Here is a 19,132-nt window from a genome sequence, read left to right as displayed (position 1 = left end):
TGAATAAGAAATATTATAAAGTTAAAATATTGTTAGAATATAGTTTTTTTAATATTATTTTTATTTAAGAATTTGAAAAAATTGAATTGTTTTTTATATTTTATTTGAAAGTTTAGGAAATTTGTAATAATTAGTTTAAAAAATTGTAATGATTAGTTTGAAAGTATTTATATTTGAGTAATATTTAAGAATTAGATGAAATAAAAAGAGATGGAATAAAATGAAAATTTTGAAACGGAAACTTTTTCTAAACAAGGGTTTAGTTTACCTCATGCTTTTGTTTTTTGAAACATACACGCTAAAGTCACGAACAGAGGATTCCGATAGTGCAATTTTTTTTAATAATATTATGATTTTTTAAATATTTAAAAATTACAGAAAAAAACGATTCAAAAAATTTCGTTTGGATTAAAAAAATATTTCATCTCATCTTATCATTATAATTTTTTTAATTTTCACACAAAATATAATAAAAAATTCAAATTTTTTCAAATTTTAAAATAATAATAATATTAAAAAATAATATTATAATAATATTTTATTTTATTTTATTTCTAAAATCATCATATTCCAAAATTCAAACCGACCATAGTCAGATGGCCGTAGATGCACTCTTTTTGAAATGCTTTTGGTGACAGACTTCAAAAAGTTTCTTTTTCTGTGTGCCACAAAAATTCATTATATTATTTATTTTCTGCTTCATTTCAGGAAGGATAAGATCTTTTAATCAATGATGTTTTTTGGAACAAAAAGCTGAAATAATGCTTTTTTCTCATGGGTAAAAAAAGAGAGCTCCAAAATCCACCAGACTCATACATACCCATCATCTGTTAAACAGCATAAACAGCCAAATTAACAGTACCCCATGATCTTCATGTTCCAGCTATATATATAAAGGCCAAAGTTGAGCACTATTTTCCCATTAATATATGCATGCCAGATGCTGAACTTATAATCTAATCATTCTTACGACCACAGAATCTATTTCTTACATCGAGAAATCTCTCTTTTTCTGATTGATTGTCTACCTAATTTCAAGAAACATTTTCATTGCCTTTCATAAAAATATTGCAGTATGTGGCGAAAAGGGTTTAATAAAAAAGACACTTTCCTTGAATCTGTCTGCTGACACTTTGCTTGCAAGCTCATTATTCACAGGATGCCATTTAATTTAATCGGGTGCCCTGTTCGAGAATGCTGTTTAATATCTCATGTAGTGAAATCGATTTTCTTCAAATTAAGGTCTCAGAATTAAAATCAGTTTAATTTTAAGTTGAGCTTAATATTTAAATATTTAATTTTTAAATTATTAATCTTATCTTAACTTAAAACTTCTTTACACGTGAGATCAGAATCTTTTTTAACTCAACATATTTTTATAATTTATTATTATTTAAAAAGAATTTAACTCATTTCAATTCAACTCAACTCAACATCTAAACATAATTTAAATAGGTGTAGAATTGGAGTGAAAAGGGCATACGTAAACATGAACAGATCAAAGGCAGACATTATGAGACGTACTACTGAACCTTACAAGATCTGTAGCATCAAAGCTATTCAAATAATACTCACCAAACCGGTCAGTGCCAACCCAAAACAAGGGGCTACAATGTAGGTTGGGGGTAACTTGTTTTCCATCTTACAATTATTGAGCATTTTGTGGGTGAATATATTATACCAAGAGTGGTATTACATATATAAAGAGATTTTTTAAAATTATATTTATAAATATAAAAAATTTATATAATTTATTAAATTTATTTTATAATTAAAATAATTTTAATATTTAATATATTACATCAAATTATATCAATTTATAAAAAAATTTGTATATAATCCCTAATATTTTATAAATAATTCTTATACATGTTATGTGTAATGCATGAATGTTAATTAATTCGATCCTGATAACGTACGACTACTTCATGAATGACAACCAGCATTGATTGATAGCTGTTACATTGATGGAAGAAATTAAATTACAATAAAGGTTAGCAGATATGCAAGTCATTATGGCTAGCTAGAGTGCCCACCAAATTGAACATCTCATTATTTTAAAAAAAAAAAAAAATTGAACATCTCATTGTTCCACCAAAAAATAAAAAAAAGAAAAAGAGAAGTTCAACGTCTCATCTGTCAAAAGTGCAAAATAATTAATGATATGTTTCTAAGATATTTTCTAGGATAATGATTGTTTTATTATTGTTTTAAATTTAAATTAATAATTTCAAAATGTGATTTTTTTGTATAATTTCACTGAAAATAAATTTAATTCACCTATATAATGATGTAATTTAATTAAAAATAAATTTTATTTTATAAAAATTGACTCTGATTTTAAACTAAATTACATATTTATATTGGTTAAGAAAGTTATATTTAAAAATTTTTAATCTAAATTTAAATAGTAAAACAAATAAAAAAAATTAAATAATAAATAAAGTATAAAGATATCTTTATTATTTTATATTTTTTTGAATATGAATTTTTAAAAAGAAAACGGATAGGAGGAAAAGAAAAAAAAAATAAAAAATAAAAATTAGCCGGCCCCTCCGTGAGCCGTTGGTTGTAGACGACACAAAAAAGAAAGTGGGACCCAAGTATCTTGAATTGGGCACCAATTTCCTGTTCCCATTTGAGTAGAAAGTAGAAAATTAGCCATGGATGGATGAATGAATGCGGCTGAGAATATATATCAAATTATTACTTGTGGATAGTGGCTTTTCTTGGTCGGCCCATTTTGTGGCTGTCATCACGGTCACTTGCTTATTTAAGAATTTTTTGATGATGCCCTCAGAAACCTTTTTATATACATACGTACACATTTATTATATCTTAGTCTTCTCTCTCACACTCTCTCTATAAATATATAGTCACAGGTCTCAGCTATAGATAGTAGCATCGCATTATCTGGACCTCATTAGGGTTTTTCTTCAGTAGTTGGAGGCCGAGAGTTGCAAATATGGCTCTATAAAAACACAGTCGAAAAAGAAGAAAGAAAAGGGTGCCTAGCTAGCTTGCATAAGGTAGAGAGCTGGGCGCAGCCAAGGATGACTTGCCGGAACTGTAGAAATTAAGACTTGTGATGATCAGTATTGATTTCTAAGTGTTTTGGCAAGTTGTCTTTGGCTACGCTGGGCTCTTTCCTTTCCCATCTGAGAAAAATCGAAGGCGTTAACAGCTTCTTTGGTACCGCGCAGAGGTTTGGAAACACACGTTAATGGCCGCACTTTTGTTGTGAGCAGCAGCATGATGGAGGGTTTTCGGTGCAGCAATAGATGGGGGGTTTCCAACGTACGTACGTACACGGGACTGCATTGCCGACCAACTCATATGGTTTTTTGGAAGTCCCGCACGAAGAAAGTAAGAGAAAAATGAGTGTGCATGCATCATCATGCTGAGCTTTTTGCGTACCTTATCACATGCTTGTCTTTTTATTTTTATTTTTGGTCACCTCTTCAATATCTCAAGGGACAAAAGTACATTCAAATGTGTTAAAGAAAATGGTAATTTAATTAATAAAGAAGAAAAGACAGAACACAATTGTGCTCCAAATGAATGCATGGATGAAACTAGCAATGGCGCTCTTGTAATCAGAAATTGTAACTTAAAAGGGTTAAAATTTAATATTCTCTATTTTTAATGAGTCTTTTTTAGAGACAGTTTGGATATAAAAAATATTTTATCTGATCTTTTTATCTTATTATTATAATTTTTTTTAAATTTTTACATAAAATATAATAAATAAATTAAAATTTTAAAATAATAATAATATTAAAAAATAATATTATAAAAACATTTTATTCAAATTTTAATTTTCATTTCAATGCATGTAGATATTTTAAACACGTGAGTAATTTCAAGTAGTAGTTATATGCAGTTATTATCTATTCTTTGCTTTTTTGGGGATGATTTTCTATATCTTAGGAGTATTTTCTTGGTGTGAAAAAACTTGTTTTGGTCTTATGGAAGAGATTGTTATGATTATGTGACGCCCCCAGGCGGGGCTGCCTTGTGATGATAACGACAATAACGGACTTTTCGCTCAACTATGGAAACAGAAGTAGAAATTAAAGTTTGATATGGCCTGCGAAAGGGACAGTGGTACTGGCGATCAACTAGATTCACTACTACATTTCTAGCAAGAACTGTGGAAGAATGTCGACCGTGGAGAAGTACTAGGAAAATATGAAACTGAAAGGAGAGGCTAGTAATTGGCTTACTTGCCAGAAAAGGGAAGAAGCAACGTCCTAGCTCGCTCGCTCTCTCTCTCTCGCTCGCTCTCTCTCTCTCTCTCTCTCTCTCTCTCTCTCTCTCTCTCTCTCTATATATAAAATGATCAGTTTCGAATTTTGAGTTTTGATATTTTGTAATGAATATCAATAAAAGAGTAATGCTATTTATTATCTTAATTCTTAGTAGAAAAAATCTGGTTGTCAGTGATTTTATATACCAATACGTATGCTTATTCAACTTAATTGATCAGAAAGTTAGACTTTAATAAAAATTGTATCAATTTAAATTTTGAATATGAAAACATCTATAATATTGATACGTAGATCAGTATGTGAATTCGTTTGTACTTAATAAAACTCTTTTTAATGTCTTCTTATTATTTCATGATATGATATTAAATAATATAAGACTATTTATTATATTTCATTTATGAACTTATTGTCTAATGTTACATCATAATGACAGGATGATGAGAAAATAAATAATGAATAGATTTTTTCTAAACAAAAAGCTATGTACGCTCAATCCTTCATGTACATCCTAAATTGTTAAAATTTTTATCTAATTATCATAAGAATTAAACAAAAATGTGTCTTCCCACGAGACATTAATGCCGAAGAAGAAGCATTGTGAACATACAATCTAAAGAACAAATCTTCAAAATTGTCTATACAGTACAAAATCTCGTCTCAAATGATCATTTTTTTGTCGCAAATAACTGTCTATAAATGCCTGTTTTTATTCATGTAGTGGGTAAAAATTCCACATGAATCATAATGTACGTAGAGGCTACGAATTTAAGGCATTTTTGCAATCACCATTTTCTATCTATTGACGGAAGTAGTAAAGCACTAGCTGGTGGCTGCAAAAAATGGGTTTACCGACTTGGAGCAGCTTTAGGACGAAACTAGCTGCACTAAGAAGCAGAAAATGCTCTACGCCATTCAAGGAGTAGGGAACCATCATCGTTGTCACGTGAGAGCGGTTTGAATAAAAATACAATGGGCTCCTCCAGCTTCCAAATGGCGCAATAGCAAGGGAAGGCCTAGGAATAGGCCCGGGTGGCATTATATATATATATATATATATGATACGGCATGTGAATTCGACATGAATACGATATAAAATAAGTAGATTTAACTTTGATATGATAAGGCAGAATGAATAAACTGGTCAATTATGAGTTAACCCGCAATCAACCCGTATAACATGACGTATAAATTATATTTTCAAATTCTATAAATGTTTAGTTTTATATGTCTTTATTGTTATCGGAATGTAACATTAATATTAATATTTGATTGCTTGATATCTCAAATATTAAACTATTTATTTGTTAATATGTAATTTATTTGGATATTAATTATAACATTATTTTATCATAAATCTAGTTGTAATTGTGAATGATTTATATAATTATTATCGTATTATATATGATATTATATTAATCCAGAAAGATTGATATATGGGTCGGCTCAACCCCTTTATATGAAGAATAATGATAGGTTTACCTTTGGTTGACAACTACTTCACAATTTAGATATTAAAAAAATTAAGGAAATAAATAAAAAAAATTATATAAAAAGTTTTATAATTTTTAAAAGAAAATGTCACTTAGCCTTTTTCTTATTATTGTTCAAAATTACCGTTCAAGTATTTTATTTATTTTTATTTGTACTCAGTAATTAAAAAAGTAACTATTAATAAATTTGTATATATTTAAAAAATAAATTTCTTAATAGTTAAAGATATTAAAAAAATATTTAAAATAAAAAATATAATCTAATATTCATGAATTGATATCATACAAAAACGACTCATGAATATGAATTGCAACCCCTACCTAGGAATTTACGGGCCTAACCTGGGATACCATGAAGGTATAGCAAACCACCTCCATGTTCACGAAGCTTTCGAGGTTTCCTACTTACTTCGAGCCTAACTGACGAGGAAATGAAAGCAAAGAAGTTTCAATATGAGTTGCAGGTACCCGTGGATAAGGAGGGATAAGGGAAAGGGTCGCTTGTTTGCAAATAAATGAGTTTCTAAAGTTGGTAGATGTGGCATTTATTATTGAGGGAGAGCAATGTTGCATAGGTGCAGTAATAACCCTTTTTTTTTTTCTTTTCTTTTTTTTTTCTATAATTATGAGTCTCGTTTTATGTGCCAAGCATCGATGGCGTGTTTTTAAAAGATGAGTTTTGCTACACAAGCAAAGTCGCGTACTAATTTGCGTACCAATACTGATTCTTTCATATTTAAAATTTAAATTAGCACTGTTTTTAATAAAATCTAATTTTTGACCAATTACAATAAATTAATGCACATATTAGTGTACAAGTATGCTTGCAACTAAACTTTTTCTTAAAAGATACCAAGCAGATTTTAAAGCAAGTTCGATATTTTAAAGCTTACCAATATTTTTAAATATTCTGAAAATATTTATATGTGATATTTTCATGTTATCGGACTAAGCTTGTTATTAAATAACAAAATTATAATATTTTTGAAGAGCTCCAAAAACATTATAATTGTGAAAAATTATTTAAATTAAAAGATTTTAGTCATTTAAAAATATTATGAGATTTAAATTTATATTGAAAATTCTAAATTAATTTAAATGGTTTTATTCTCTTCAAATAACTAACGAGACTTCATCATTTTAATTAATAATAAAGGAATATTATTTTATAAATTTTAGTTTATAAAATAATATTCTATTTTAATTCATCTCAGTGTTTTAATTTAAATAAATTGATTACGTATTTTCAAATCAGTATTTAAACTCACCGTTCGATCATTTTAAAGATCTCGAAACAAAGGGTTTGGATTAAATACCCAAGTCCATCTCTTTTTCCCTCACTTTTTTCTTTCCTCTCTCTCTCTCTCTCTCTCTCTCTCTCTCTCTCTCTCTCTCTCTCTCTCTCTCTCTCTCTCTCCCCCAGCCCGACGTGCACTCTCCCTCTCTTCTCACCGTGGCCTTCTCTCTTCAGCCCAGTGCCACCACAGCTCTGCCTAGTCTCACCGCCAGTCACCAGCCAGCCCCTGCCCTCCAGCAACGTCCCTCACCTTGGTCTCTCTTCCTCACGTGCTCTCTCTCTCCCCTCCTATGGTAGTTGAGCCGAATTGGTTTCAAAACTCATTCTCCTCCTTTGTGCTGCCATACACTGCAACCCACGCTGCTGCACCTCACCAGCAACATTCCCCTTCACTGGTGACCAACCCCCACCGAACTCATCTCCTCTCTCCCTCCCCGTGGCAAACACGTACACAAACCAAAAATGGGTTTCATGCACGAGCTCTCACCACCGACAGCCCTAGCGCCGCCGTACTCCACCTCCCTTGCCACAAACATACCACCAACCTCCCTCTTCCTCCCCTAGCTCCCCATAAAATCCCATAGCCTTCCTCCACCTCACGCACTCTCACTCTCCAACACGACTTGCACCACTCATGGCTAGATCTGTAGCCGTGGGCTATCGTCCAGCCACCACCTTGCGACCATAGCTTCACCAAACCTTCCTCAAGCTCCTCCATGCTTGGCCATAACTTCCAGCCTCTCCCTTCAACCTCACACACCCTCAGTCTCTCTTGGGTGCACTATTCATGGCAAGATGTCGCCGTGCTCCGCCCCTCACCACCATTCCAAGACCAGCTTGAACCTTTCTAAGACCACGCCTAGCTATCCCTAAGCACAAACTGCCACTTTATGTGGTGTACAGCCACTGTACTTGGCTAACCGCCACCATATGTGGTTTAACCGCTACGTACGACTCTTCTGACTTTGACTGTGGCGAGCAGTAAGCAACTGATGGGTTATCCCATCAATGGTATAACTCTCTATCTTTTATCCTCGTTATTATGTTAGTTGATAGGTTGTGGACTGTGCTATTAGTATTGTGAAGTGAAGTGTGGCTGTGTAAGGAAGTGTTGGGCATAACTGTGCAATATTGTAGACTGTGCTATGAAGTATGGATGTGAAGTACATGTCGTAGTTGTGGTGTGACGTAATGTGAAGGGAGTACACGTGTGTGTGATCCATGTCTTGTAGCAACGCACAATGTGGTATGCGTTGTGGTAATACGTGATGTAGGGGGGGAGTACACATGGTGCGTACTCTATGTAGTGCAGCGACGCATCATGTGGCATGTGTCACAGTGATGCGTGGCGTAGTGTGGACATAAGAGAGTTTGCATGAGATGTACTCTGTCCAGTATCGTGATATACCTGACGGCGTGTCATTACGGTTTGTACAACATAGTGAAGAAGCGTAAAGTGTATTGTGTAGCGTTGGGATTTGTGTAACAGTGTCCCAAAATAGCTGTGATGTGGCTTGTAGTCCTAGGTGACGGGTGTTACCTTATGATTGACTTATGGCTGAGAGTTTGTGTGAAGTGGTGGAAAAATGTAAGGGTAGCGCAGTGGAAGCATGACGGGTATCATAACGTAACTTGGGATTAGTCTCGAGCTACATGACGTGACAGGTGTATTTGTTATGCAGTCCTGTTTTGTTAGGTGTCGGGATGAACTTCTACTGGGTCAGGAACTAGGAAGAGTGCTATCGATCGGGTCTAAGTAGAAGTTGGTATCGGATTATGGAGCTTGTTTATACAAGCAGGCGTTCATTGGACTATAAGTTGATCTTAGGTGAAAAATGGTAAAGTACATATGCATCTAGTGAGATACGTGTACTAGACGGATTTACCACATATAATGGGTAATCTATCATTGGCATAGTTACATGATGTTTTAGCCTTAGAGTTGACTTAAAGCTATGTGGCATGTATGGATGGGAATACGGATTGAGTATGGGCTAGGATACATGAAGGTAGTAATAGGTAACTTGTCTAGAATTGGGATGCGTGACTTAGTCAGTCTGATTCATGCGTAGACATGTGCTTGGTAGAAGAATAAGACGAAAGTCTTAATGTCTTAACCCTAAGGTGAATCATGGAGGTTCACTTTAAAGGATAAGACCCTGAAGGTTTTAGCATAGTAAATGGCAAGTAACAACCCAGGGATGGACGAAGAGTGTTCCAAGTGAAGCGTAGTTCTATTTCTAGTATAGTTACTTATGCATTAGATAGAGAATGACGTGAGATTATGTGTATGCTTGAAGGTTGCCATATGATACGCACGTGAATAGACTGCATGGAATGAGTATGACATGAAGTTCAGGTTAGTATTGCGCTCATACTCTTCTAGAGATTTCTAAAAGATAAGAAAATGAAAATGAAATGTTTTTCTTTACGATGCTTTACGAATTGACACAAAAGACATTTTAAGAAAGAATGCTAAGTATAAGTTTTCATGTATAAGTACATAACAGCCCTCCTTGGTGGCCCATTTTCACGCACTCAAAGTACATAAGTGTATGCATGTGGATGGATGTTATATGTGGTACGTATTGTATGTATTTTTACGAAATGAAATGAGAGGCCTCGACCCTATGCTTTAAGTGAGGTAAAGAAAGTGTTTTAAAATGTCCCTATGAAAGACGATGCTTTAAATGATGCATGAACTGATGCTTTAAATGATGCCATGAAAGATGACGTTTAAGCCCAATGCTTTTTAAATGACTTTTACGAATGAACTGAAAGAAAGGAATGAAAGAACTGGACTGTAAAAAACTGAAAATGAATGAAAGGACTGAACTAAAAGAAAGGACTAATATGAATGAATGTTTAATGTATGAAAATACGTAACGGCCACATGAATGGAAGGAAAAGGTACCAAAGACTGGACTGGGCAGATTACAATGTCGGGTGAGTAGTATTGGTAGTGCACCCAGTGCTGCATCCTAACATAATGGATTCCCAACCCATGGCCACAGGCGGAATCAGGTTCAAAAGACCGCTAACCCCAGCACACGGGGCTTAACAGTGTGCTACGGCTAATGAAAGCGATAAGAAAGAATATATGTATGTACGAAAAGATGTATGTATGAACAAACCCTTTAAGAAGTGAAGGCGGCGAGGTATGGGGAACTGTTTTTCGAAAAGAAAACCCTCTTTAAAGAAAAACACCACCTCGCGACATTTTAAAACGAATTGAATGTCTATGCATGATATGTATGGAATGATGAATGCATGACTGAAAACCTATGTTATTATATTTTAATTGTATAAAATAATGCTTACAAGTCATTGACTCATTTTAGTTTTTATGTGTGCTCTCCCAGGAATAAGATGAGCATGACGTGTTAGGACGGATATAGCCCATGAGGAAGAGCACGAAAGCCTAGGCATGCTATTTTGTACGAAAGACTTTAATTACATAATTTTTAATGTTTTCTGCTATAACCTTTTAAATTAAGAAACAAGTTTTATTTATAAATATAGAATCTTTTGTATCCTGGCACGAAAGGAAAAGACATTTCAGAAGGGACTGTAATTCCTGTCTATTTTCTTAAAATCATTTTCTAAAGGACCAACCACAAGGACGGGCATTACCAATGTTGACTCATTAGAGGAAGAGTAATGGTACTATATCCCCTAATTTATACCACTTACTATGCCCAATTGACATGACACCACCATGTGGGGGTGCCACGTGGCTTATTAGAAAAAAGAATAAAAATAAAAAACACAAATATAAAAGGGTAGAAGGAATCTAGGATTTTGCTTTACCTTCATGTACCCTAGGTTGTGGCTACATCGAGGGGCAAAGTGAGTGGTATAAATTAGGGGGCACAATAGTAGCATTATTCTTAGAGAAAAAAGAGAATGCCTTAGGCAATTTACCAAACCAAAAGAGTCGTCATAGCCAAAAGAGTTTCCTCACCCCAACTCCAATGCCAACTACAATGCCAAAGTTGGAATGCTTGAGAGGAATTTTGGTTGGGGTGGGGGGGAGTCCAGTACCAATTTCATTTTTCTCAAAACCACTCAAAATCACTCTGATTTTAGTTTTTCTTTTTCTAATACAAGACCGGACCAATTCATATATATATATATACATATATATTTTAATTTTTTATGTTGTATAAAAATTTTTTATATTATATATATATCTAAAAAATAATTTTGTATTATATGATAAATTACTAATTAATATAATATTAAATTTCAAATCCTATATCATTATAGTTTGTTGTATTAATAGTTAATATACTAATACTATATCATTATATATTATAATATACTATAATATATCACTATATTATACATTATAATATATCATTATAGTCTATAATATAATTATAATATATATTATAATATACTACAATATATTATCATTATATTATTATATACTATAATATACCGAACCGAACCTGACTGAAACCGGTAAAATCGGAGTATCAGTTTAAGAGTATAACTAGTGCGGTAATGGTTATTCAAATCTTAAAACCGGTATATACCGGTTCGATTATAAAATATGTTCAAAACCAGACCAAACCAGACCTGTTATACCCTAAAATTATTCTCGACAATTTCTAAATATTGTCGACAATTTTTGATGTAAATATTAGACAATTGCATACATCTAAACAAGATTAGACAATAAAATTTCGCAATTTTTAATATTCTCCACAATCCCTAAAAAATTGGCCTATCTTTATCTATTGTTGATATCCACAGTTGGAATGTGTTTCACACACATCTCTTACGCTCTGCCCAACATGCAATTGGATGAAGGAAATTGACTTGGATTTGAGTGAAAGATGCCTCAAATGCCTATATCCGTGGAATATTATTATACTTCAATCATGTAGCTTTAAGTTTTTTAGGTACATACCTCAATGGCTCAAGATGCAGGTTCTCAAGAGATTTTGGCAACTTTCATTGCTATTGCATAGGCTCTATGGTATAGAAAAAACATTTAAATTTATGAGAAGGTCTCTCTTGGAACACAAATGGTGGTTTTTTTTTTTTTATTTTAATAAAAAATGCAAACGCCCTAGTTTTATTCAAGGCCAGGTTGAGAAAAGCCACAAATACAATTACTAGCACCTAATACAGGGGAGACCCCATTTATCAATACGTACAAGGCCGCAAAATCATCTCTCTCTAAAATCTTCATCCTGAAAATCTAAATTTTGACCCATCACAACATCCTTTGCAAGAAAATCTGCAAGCATGCTTGCTTCTCTATAAATATGACAAACACTAACATTCATCAAATAAAATAAATAAATTGCTTCTTCCCAAAAGTCTTATAAATACCAAAATAGCATACGCCCAAATGAAACCAACCGACAATCACCGTTGAATATGATTCTACCAAAAAATCTCTCAAGCTAAGTAGATGACACAATTTTAATCCATCAAGAAAAGCTCGGCACTCTGCAACAGTATTAATGACATGCCCATAAAAATGAGCAAAATGCAATAACCTTATCATGAGATCTCAAATTACACCATCCTCTCTAGACAGAATTGGATTATCATAGGATCCACCATCAACATTCAATTTTATTGAACTTGCCACATGCCTAGACCAAGCAATCTTCTTCACCGCCTTAGAACACACCAGCACCACCCCAGATGGTGGTTAACAATTCTTTATCTTTGAAGTATGAATTCAAGCAACTCCAGGTTTTTGATGTTTTCTCTTCTCAAATTACTAAGGTGATTTCTTGGAAACCTTCTCCTATAGGCTTTCTTAAATTGAATGTTGATGGGGCAACTTTTCATGATCAACATATAGTTGGTATTGGAGTGTTGTTACAGGACCAAAATGGTGACGTTTTAGCTACTTGTAGTAAGTTGGTGTTACCCAGATGACTAACACAAGAGGGAGGTGAATTGAGTTGTATTTCAAAAAATTAAAAATTAAAAATCAATTACACAATATAAAATATAAACAAAATACGAAGCAGCAATAAATATAAAGAGTAAGGATAAGAGAGAAGCAAACTCAGTATGTTAATAAGGTTCGGTCCTTTTGCCTACGTCCTCGCCTCCAGCTACCCATTGAGGATATGCAAATTCACTATTCAACCACCTTTAGGTGGAGATAGAAATCTATTACACCTTTGAACAACACCGCTATAAAGGATCTGTGTAGAACACCCTCTACACTTGTAATCACCTTACACGTGGTGATTCAACTATTTCATATGTAGAACACTTTCTACACACATAAGGGTTATACACACCTTTTTACTGATACAAGAGCTGATATTTGGTAAGTTATCAGATAACACTCCTCAATAAGTGAAATTAAAATAATAAAACATAAACTATATCTCTCAAAATGAACAACGATTAAGGCTCAATACTTAGAAAAGAGAGAATGAAAGCTTTGAATAAATATTGCATGCTCTAGGTGTTATGAATTTGAAGCTCTCAAATGATCTATTTATAAGCATATAAGGCTTCATATTCAAATTTAAAAAGATTCACATATCAAAGACAATATCATTCATTTTAAAAAAAAAAATTCAAATAAAAGTTTTTTCTTTTTCAATTGTCAAAAACATCATTCACTTTTAAAAAAATTTAAATAAAAGTTTCTTCTTTTTCCTTTGCTAAAGACAACATCCTTCACTTTTCAAAAATTTCAAACCTAATATTTTTACTTTTCGCATATGACTAAAGGAGTAATATTTACTTTTTAAAATTTTCAAACAAAATCATCTACCATTTGCATAAGCCAAAAAGAGCATCAATCATTTTTAAAAATATTCAAATAAAGCATACACATGTGAAAGATGACAATCAATCGTCATTAATATTTTCAAAATTCAAACATTTAATCATGTCATGCATATGTGAAATATGACAATCAATCATCTTTTAAAATATTCATGCACATGTGGAAAATGTATTTTAATACTTTATGATAAAATATTAATTTTGAGCCTTAATCCTAATTTCAAAATTTTAAAAGATTTACAGTATTAATCTATGAGCTTTAATGTGAACTTGTTTCCTTCTTACTCATGGTTGGTTACTTGATGTGCCTGACTCCATTGTGTAGACAACTTGAGTTTGAGACTCCTTTATTCTTTGAATGCATTTGTTATCATCAAAATCTATATGTAGATATATAATTATACGAAACTTGAAACCTTGGGTTCAACAATCTCTCCCTTGTTGATGATGACAAATATTTAATAGAACCTGAAGGCTATATTAATACTTAAACTCCCATTGAGAATATGTGTTAGTTTTTCAAGAAAAAGTATAAATATAATTCCAAACATATATAACAAGTTTAACAATTCAAACAATGTTAATGTTCTAGTCTAAAACTTCTCACCCTTTTGGCATCATTAAAAAGGATTCGCAGCAAATAAATGCACTGAAAAAAATGGTGTGTTAGTAAAAATTGTAGATAGTTGAAAAATTAGAACTGACCGTGACCAAACAAGTGCTGCAAAGTCTTGAGGCCTAAATCTATGAATTTAGTGTAATTGAAGATTTAAATAATCACATGATATTGTTGATAAACATGATTGAGTAGAAATTTGAAGGCTCTGTGTTTCCATTTAATCTCGCTGGCTTAGCAAGAAAACTTTTGACAATATGTGTCCAACATATCTTCTATTTTTTGACTAAATAAGATTTGAAGAGATGATAGCTTATCTTGTTCTTTATATTATCTTTATAAAATCAGTCTTAAAATTCATCTAATGAGCATCAAATCTTCTTTATGTTATCTTTATAAAATCAGTCTTAAAGTTCATCCAATGAGCATCAAATCTTATTCTCACCTCTATAACTCATATGCATTTCTTCAACATTCTCGCTTTAAGATTTTAATTCTTTTCTTAATGGCTCATTCTTCTAACATTCATCTTGATTCATCCATGAGGTATTCTATACCTCAATCTCACGTCCTTTCTGCAGTTACCGTTGGTGCCATGTTGCAGTAAGAAAATAATAATTTGGCTAATAAGTCAGACTCCGATACTGGCTACGACTTGGTGAGTCTTGGGACTCACCACTCCTCCTCTATAGTTGTTTTTTCCCAGCGGCGGTTTCATCTTTATCAAGTTTAGTGGATGGGCTCATTGGTATTCTAATTTCCTTAGCATCTTCTATCCCAAACTTCTTGAGTAATTCCTTAATATATTTTGATTGATTGATAAATATTTCACTTTTTGCTTGCTTGACTTGCAATCCGAGAAAGAAAGTAAGTTCACCCATCATGCACATTTCAAATTCTTCTTGCATAGTTTTAGCAAAAATATGACAAATATTTTCATTAGTAGCACCGAATATTATATCATCAACATAAATCTGAATCAAAAGAATATAATCATTTGCGTGTTTAATGAAAGAATTGTGTCAATTCTTCCTCTTGAAAAATATTTTTCAATTAAGAAACCACTTAGTCTCCAATACCAAGTTCTAGGAGATTACTTGAGTCCATATAGTACTTTTGTGAGTTTGAAAACATAATTTAGAGAAATATGATTTTCAAAATCTGGAGGTTGCTCAACATATATCTCTTCATTTATACAACCATTTAAGAAACCAGTTTTAACATTTATTTGAAAAAGTTTGAAATCTTTATAACAAGTATATGCAAGTAGTATTCGAATAGTTTCTAATTTTGTGACTAATACATATGTCTCATCATAATCGATTCCTTCTTCTTGATTGAAATCTTGAACTATAAGTCGAGCTTTATTTCTAGCAATGACTCTGGACTCATCTTTCTTGTTTCTAAAAATTCATTTTGTTCCAATAATAGTATGATTTTTGGGTCTAGAAATAAGTGTCCAAACATCATTTCTTTCAAATTGATTCAGCTCTTCTTGCATAGTTAGAAAAGATTCATCAAGAAGTATTTCATCAATATTTTTGGGTTCAATTTGAGATAGAAAAGCAGTATGATTGCAAATATTTTTAAAAAATGATCGAGTACTTACACCTCATGAAGGTTATTCCATAATTTGTTTCACTATATGATTTTTCACAAATTTTCATTATTTGGTTGCATCTTGTATTAAATTTTGATGATCTTTCTGGATGTCTCCACGTTGGACTTCCTCTATTGTGTTCTCTTTGTTGAGATTGAGACTTTCTGTATTATTTATACCTCATGTTTCTTCATCAACGGATTTATTAGAGAGTAAAGAATTAGATTCATCAAATACCACATGCATAGATTTTTGTATAGTTAAAATCTTTTTACTGAATACTCTATAAACTTTACTATTAGTAAAATACCCGAGAAAGATACATTTATCAGATTTTACATCAAACTTACTTAAATTATCCCTATTATTCAAAATAAAACATTTGCATCCAAATACATGAAAGTAACTAATGTTGGTCATTTTCTCATTCCAAAACCCATAGGGGCTTTATCTAATTTAGACTTAAGCACAACTCTATTTATAATATAACATGCAGTACTTACCTCTTCAGCCCAAAAATAACTAGACAAGTTGTTCTCATTAAGCATTGTTCTTGCTATCTTTTGAAGAAATCTATTTTTCCTCTCCACTACCCCATTTTGTTAAGGAGTTCAAGGAGCAAAGAAATTATGCACAAAATCATTTTCATCACAAAAGGTTTCAATATTTTTATAAACAAGCTCTTTTCCCTATCATTTCGGATACTTGAAATAGTATAACCCTTTTCATTTTGAATTCTCTTGCATAACTTGGTAAAAACATTATATGCCTCATCTTTATGAGCAAGAAAGATGATCCAAGTATATCTAGAGAAATTATTAACAATAACAAATGCATAATATTTTCGTTCTAAACTTGCAAATCTATTTGATCTAAAAAGATCTATGTGTATCAATTACAGTGGTCTAGAAGTGGAAATATGTTTTTTAGTTTTAAAAGAAGTTTTTGTTTGTTTACTAATTTGGCATGCATTACAAATTTTATCTTTAAGAAAATTTGCATTTGGTAAACCTCTCAAAAGATCATTTTTTGAAAGTTTGGACATAAGTTCCATGTTGGCATGATCTAGTCTTCTATGTCATAGTTAACTAGTTTCATTTTGAGCTAAAAAATAAATAGCATCTTGTAGGAAAATTTCTTCAAAATCGATTGTATAAACATTGTTACTTCTAAAAGTAATAAAAAAAATATTGCAATTGTGATCATTTAAAATAATGCACTTATTCATTTTGAAAGTAACTGTAAATCATTTATCACATAATTGACTTATACTCAAAAGATTATACTTTAGACGTTCAACTAGTAGAACATCTTCAATTTTGAGAGAAGATTCATTACCTATTTTACCTATTCCCGATCTTTTCTTTCGAGTTGTCTTCAAATGTCACGTGTCATTCTTCTTTAGATTTAAGATCAAAGAATTTAGTCTTAGCTCCCTTCATGTGTCTTGAACATTCACTATTTAAAAACTATTTGTTTTTGCTTGTGGAGGAGTTCATGCATACTTATAAAAACAATTAAAATAAGTTTTCTTGGTATCAAAGTTTTTTGGGTCATTTATTTATTAGTATTAGAAGAAACAAGATTTTGAAGTACTCATATGACCTTAATAGTCATTGTATGATTTCTTTTAATATGACAAGTATGATCATTATGACTATTTCTATTAATAAAATTACAAGTAGCGTGTGGCATATATGAAAAACTTGAGTGATTATAATAGTATCTTTTTTTGACAAAATTATTTTTATGAAAATAATTGTGAATAGTGGATTTTGATGTAAAAGGATTATCAAGTAAGTTTTTATAAGGTTTGTATTTTTGTTTTGGCACATCTCCCAAGCCTGCATTGTCAAAAATACATCTTTGACTACCAAGAAGTTTTTCAAGATTTCTTTTTCCATTCGTAAAGTTTTCAACAATATTTTCTAAATCAGTTTTCTTATTCTTCAATTCAATATTTTTATCTTTCAAAATGATGTTTTGTTTTCTTAAACATCAATTTCATTTGTTAAAGAATTTTTTTTTTTTCAAAGTAGTATACTTGATACCCAAATTTTCAAATTCCTTATATATCTCTTCCAAAACATTTTGCAACTCTTCATATGAAAGATCTTCAATATTATCAAGATTTATTACCTCAAGGTCATCTTTAGCCATAAGACAAATATTTGATGATTTTTCATTGCCTACTTCACTATCTGAACTACTTGAATTATTATCTCATGTAACTTTTATTGTTTTCTTGTCCTTGTTTCGATCTTTTTTTTAGCAGAGGACAATCTAATTTGATATATCTAGACTTATTGCATTTATAACAAATTAAAGAGTTATTTTTATCTGAATCTTTCTTGGAAAACTTTTTGAAAGATTTCTTCAGAGGAGTTTTATTTTTCTTTAAGAACCTCTTAATTTTTCTTGTTATTATTACAACTTCTTCATATTTGTCATCGTTTTCCTCATTTTCATCACTTTCACTTTCATGAGGAATAGCTTTAGGTGCCAAGCACTTCTTTGACTTTCCTTCTTCTTTTCCTATTTTCAATGTGTACTCATGGGTGGTAAGTGACCCGATGAGATCATTCATTTCGAGTTTCTTAAGGTCTCTAACTTGAAGAATCACTGTCACTTTTAACTCCCAGCATTTTGGTAGAGAGTTGAGAATTTTTCTTACTATTTGCACTTTGGAATAAATTTTGCTAAGAGCTGTCAAACTATTTATGATGTTAGTAAAACGAGTGTACATACTAAAAATATATTTATCATCATTTATCTTAAACATTTCATATTCATGAGTAAGAATATAAATTTTTGATTCCTTGACTTGCGAAATTCCTTCATAAGTAATTTCCAAGTTATCCCAAATTTTCTTTACCGTAACGCAAGTCATTATTAAATTAAATTCATTCCATTGAGAGCATTATATAATAAATTCATAACAGTTAAATTCAATGTATAAAATCTATCGTCTTCACGATTAAGCTACGTCATCGCATCAAGCTACTTCTTGAAAATCTCTCAATTCAATATTCAACATCCTTTAGGTGGAGATAGAAACCTATTACACATTTGAACAAT

The sequence above is a fragment of the Carya illinoinensis genome, chromosome 16 (assembly GCF_018687715.1).
Source record: "Carya illinoinensis cultivar Pawnee chromosome 16, C.illinoinensisPawnee_v1, whole genome shotgun sequence".
Classification (NCBI taxonomy): Eukaryota; Viridiplantae; Streptophyta; class Magnoliopsida; order Fagales; family Juglandaceae; genus Carya; species Carya illinoinensis.
Note: the sequence above shows the minus strand (reverse complement) of the source record.